Genomic DNA, 5,456 nt, shown 5'->3' on the forward strand with positions numbered 1-5,456 from the left:
TCGTTGGAGCTTGCTGTGCACAACCTGTTGTATGAAGACGTAGTCATGAAAGAGTTAACAAATGGGACCTGCTGGAGCTTTGGCCAGTCTGGTTTGTAACACAGTCACCAGGTGGAATTTGGGGTTCGGTGTTAGTTGAACTCTGGCTCATTTCTCCTGATCGAAGTACACTTACCTGTTGTGTTATGTCTCACAATTAACATGCAGTACAGCTTTAACAGAATCCAGGGTCACTGTCTAAGGATAGGAATAGGCCATTTAGGACTGAGCTGAGATGAAATTTCTTCACCCAGAGAGTGGTGAGCCTGTGGAATTCTCTGCCCCAAAAAGTGGTTGAGGTCAAAACGTCAATTTTTTTTCAAGAAGGAGATATTGTGCTAAGTGCTCAAGGGTTCAACGTGGGAAAAAGGTATTGGATTGGATGATCAACCATGATCGTATTAAATGGCAGAGCAGCATCGAAGGGCTGAATGGCCTACACCTGCTCCTATTTTCTATGTGACAGATGTTATATTCATAATATCATCACTGTATCATCGCATATGACCTGAGGGTGTAAAGGTCTTAGTCTCTTAACTCAGGCCACTTGAAGCATGATACGCTGATAGAAGTGTGCTTCTGTTTCTAGTTGGATAGCTTATTATCCCCACCCTGAAGTATCTGTAATATATGTAACTACCAGAAGCTGTAATAAATGTCTCTTGAATCTTTCAATACCACATTACCAATGTCTAGTTCTTGAGCTGTGGAAGACTGTAATGTTTATCTTATTAACTTTATTTCTTATTTTTATAACTTATACCATGAATAACTGTAAGGTAATGTAACTCTTTTTCTTTTTCTCTGAGGAGGCAGTGGCCTAGTGGTATTATTGCTCGACTGTTAATTCAGAGACCCAGGTAATGTTCTGGGGACCTGAGTTTGAAACCCTGCCACGGCAGATGGTGGAATTTAAATTCAATAAAATATCTGGAAATAATGATGACCATGAATCTGTTGCTGATTGTTGGAAAAACCCATCTGGTTCACTAATGTTTTTCAGGGAAGGAAACTGCCATCCTTACATGGTCTGGCCTACATATGACTCCAGACCCACAGCAATTTGGTTGACTCGGAACTGTCCTCTGGGCAATTAGGGATGGGTAATAAATACTGGCCTTTAGCTAGTGACACCCTCATCCCATGAATGAATAAAGAAAATATTTCTATATTTCATATCTAAGATTTATACCTAGTGTTTTGTACTTAATATGGTGCTGTGAGAGGCAACATTGTAAACTTTTCACTGTACTCCTGTACTTGAGCACACGTGACAATAAACTTAATTCTAGTTCTAAACTAAGCATTACTACATCAGGTACAAATCCCCTGCTGAAGGCAAAACCTACAGCACAGTGGCAAATCATTGCTACCTCTTGTTGGTAATAATTCGTATGCTTCAGAGTTCACATAATCTGTATCCAGTTAGTCTTATTTAATGAAGCACACATTATTATCCAGGACCAGAACCTCTTCTCTGTGACTTAATCATGGTCCACCCTTGGCCATCGACTATGGAACAGCCTCTTAGACTGGCGTAGGAAGGAGGCTTGGTGCCAGCATTGTTACTCAGCCATAAGCCATTGGTACCCAGGCATTTCATTGCTATTATGGACTAGCAATCCAGAGACCCATCTAATGATGATCATGAAACCATTGTTGATTGTTGGGAAAACTCATCCAGTTTACTAATGTCATTTGAGGGTTGAAATCTACCATCCTTACCCAGTCTGACCTACATGTGACTCTAGACCCACAGCAATGTGGTTGACTCTTAACTGGACAATAAGTGTTGACCTTATCAGTGATGCTCACACCCCATGAACAGTTAGCTTGGAGCATGCCAGGGCCACTCAGCTCTTGACCTCATTACAGCTTCAGTCCAAACGTGGATAAGAGAGCTGAATTCCAGAGGTGAGTGACCACCCTTGACATCAAGGCTGCATTTGACCAAGTGTGGCATCATGGATCCCTAGCAAAAATGGAATCAGTGGGAATCGGGAGAAAACTCTCCACTGGTTGGAGTCAGACTTGGCACGAAGGAAGATGGTTATGGTTGTTGGAAGTCAGTCATCTCAGCTACAGGATATCACTTCAGGAGTTCATTAGGGAGCCTCAGCCCCTATCATCTACAGTTGTTTCCTTAATGACCATCCGTCCACCATAAGGTCAGAAATGGAGATATTTGCTGATAATTGCATAGGAGTTCAGCATCATTTGCAATACCACAGACACTGAGGTAGTCAGTATCCAAATGCAGCAAAAGCTGCACAATAACCAGACTTAGCTGAATGGCAAGCAACATCTGTGTCACACAAGTGTCAGGCAATGACCATTTGCAACAAGAGAGAATCCAACTACTGCCCCTTGACATTCAATGGTATTACCATCACTGAAGCCCCTACTATCAAAAACTTGGGGTGTGGGGGTTACCATTGACCAGCAACTGAACTAGATTAGCCACATAAGTCTGGGGATCCTGCAGTGAGTAACTCACCTCCTGACTCCCCAAAGCCTATCCACCATCTATAAGGCACAAGTCAGGAGTGTGACGGAATGCTCTCTACTTGCCTGGATGGGTACAGCTCCAACAACACTTAAGGAGCTTGACAAAAATTAAAATCCTGGAAGACCCTTCTCCTAACAGCACTGTGGGTGTACCTCTATCCCAAAGATTGCAATGGCTCATGGACGCTGCTCACCACCACCTTCCTATGGGCAACTAGGGACGGGCAATAAATGCCAATGATATCCTTATCCCATGAATGAATCAATATAACATTGTAGCAAAATTGAATGCTGCATTTTCCAGATTACAGGTGTCAACCAGAGTATGTGGCAGTATTCGACTGGTTACAAAATGCTTTGGGATATCTGGAGGTTCTAAAAGGCATTTTAGGAAATCAAGATTTTCTGTTCCTTCTTTCCCCACTTTGAATCAGTTAGGAAGCTTAGAATGAGCTCAATCCATTGTTCCAACTCTAAACTTGGCTTACTGGGCTAGATTGGTGCTGGCCATGGTTAAACACATTTCACCTCTCATGGTTAGAAACTCAGAGGAAGTGATGGAGGCGGGTACAATTACAACATTTCAAAGACATAAGAAAGGTTTAGAGGGACATGGGCCAAACGTAGGAAAATGGGACTAATTCCATTTTGGAAATCTGGACTGCATGGACAACTTGTGCTGAAGGTCCTGTTTCTGTGCTGTTTTCTTATTCATTCATGGCATGAGGGCGTCGTTGGGTAGTCCAGCATTTATTGCCCATCCCTAATTGCCCAGAGGGTAGTTAAGAATCAACCACATTGCTGTGGGTCTGGAGTCACATGTAGGCCAGGCCAGGTAAGCATGGCAATTTCCTTCCCTAAAGGACATTAGTGAACCAGGTGAGTTTTTCCACAATTGGCAATGGATACATGGTCATCATTAGACTCTTAATTCCAGATTTTTTTTTGTTGAATTCCAATTCCACCATCTTCCACAATGGGATTTGAACCCGGGTCCCCAAAACATAATTTGGGTCTCTGGATTAACAATCTATCGATAATGTCCACAATCCATGAACAAATTAAAAAGAAGCAGAGGTAGAAGAGTAGAACAGTAGATAAATAAGTAATTAGCCACAGTCCAGGTGGAATTATAGGTATATATCTCTGTATCAGTGGGAAAGAATCTGTAATATAACTTGAGGGATGATCATTGTGTTCAAGTAATCAGGTCCTAGTCCTCAGCTGGATTGGGAGTCTGTTTTCCTTAATTCTTTCATGGGACATGGGTGTCATTGGTAAGGCCAGCATAAGTCACCCATCCCTAATTGCCATTGAACTTAATAGCTCACTCAACCATTGCAGAGGACAGTTAAGGGTCAATCACCTTGTGGTCACATGTAGGGCAGGCCAGATGAGGATGGTAGATTAGTGAACCAGATAGAGTTTTATGACAGTTGCTAATGGTTTCAGGAGTCACTGTTACAGAGTCTAGCTTTCAATTTCAGATTTAGTCAAAGAATTTGAATTTGAATTGTACCAGCTGCTATGGTGAGATTTGAACCTATGCTCCATAGCATTAGCCTATGCATTTGGATTACTAGCCCAGTGACATTACCACTACACCAATATCCCCTCTGTAAGTGCTTGCTGTTGCAATTAATCTGACCCAAATGCTAGCCAACTAGCTGAGGAATCCCCCTACTGAGGGAGCGTGTACAACAAAATCAAATGTTGCTTGTTATGCTCCAGCAAATTCAGCAAATATATAGTCAGGTGGCTGAGACAGTGGGACAGCATGAGTGTGGTTAATGAATATCAACGGGCCCCCAGCGTTTCAGAAATCTATACATTTTAATATAACATACACACTTTTGATTTATATATGGTTCATTTTCTTAAATAAATCTGTCCTTGTGCACTTCAACAAACTGCTCAATGTAGTGTTTGCCAAAGTAGCAGCGGCCAATCTTTCTGTCTGTGAGTCGTTGCCAATTTAAAATAAATGTTTTAGAAAAGTTTTAAAAGGCGAACTGTCCATTAAGGTGGATGAGAGGCAAGACTTTTGTGAGTTAAATAGTTTATGGAATAGTGTTCGGAAGGTTGGATTAAAGCGGTATTGTAGAACGTTTCCTGAAACACGCATTAAGAAATCTAGATGTAGATGTCCCAATGTAGGGACCGTGGGCAGTATTGTAAGGAGGTGCTAATGAAACTGTTCATTGACACAAATGTTGGTTTTGAAAGGTCTGAGGTGAAAATGGAGTTTCAGCACGTTATAACCTTGGGAGAGAATGTGTTAGAGATAGTGGGTTTATTTTGGCTTTAACACAGTTTCTTAATTCTGGTTGATTTAAGTCTTCCCTTCCTCTTAAAACATGGAGTGTTTCAACAGTTTGTTCCCTTTTCATCAATAAAAAATGACTTACATTTATATAACACACTTAAAGTAGTAAAACATCCCAAGTCACTTCACAAGTACATATGAAGCCACATTAGGCAGCAAAATACGGCATAAAATGGAGATAACATGGCAGAAGGTCAAAAGAGGCAGATTTGAAGGAGTGTCTGAAAGGAGGAAAGCGAGGCAATGAGGCAGACAGGTATAAAGAGGGAATTCCAGAGCTTTGAGCCCAGGAAGCTGAAGGCAAGGCCACCAAGGGTGGAGCGATTACAATTGGAGATGCAAGAGAGGCCAGAATTAGAGGAGCACAGAGATCTCAGAGGCTGGTGGGGTTTGAGGCAATTATAGACATAGTGAGTGACAAGGTCATGGAGGGAATTGAGAGCAAGATGTAAGTGGCAATTGTTGCATGGTGGGGTCTGTTGGTGGGAGTTGGGTGGGCGCTGTTGGTGGGAGTTGGATGGGGTCTGTTGGTGGGAGTTGGATGGGGTCTGTTGGTGGGAGTTGGGTGGGGACTGTTGGTGGG

Source organism: Rhincodon typus, chromosome 20 (genome assembly GCF_021869965.1).
Source record: "Rhincodon typus isolate 14 chromosome 20, sRhiTyp1.1, whole genome shotgun sequence".
Taxonomy (NCBI): Eukaryota; Metazoa; Chordata; class Chondrichthyes; order Orectolobiformes; family Rhincodontidae; genus Rhincodon; species Rhincodon typus.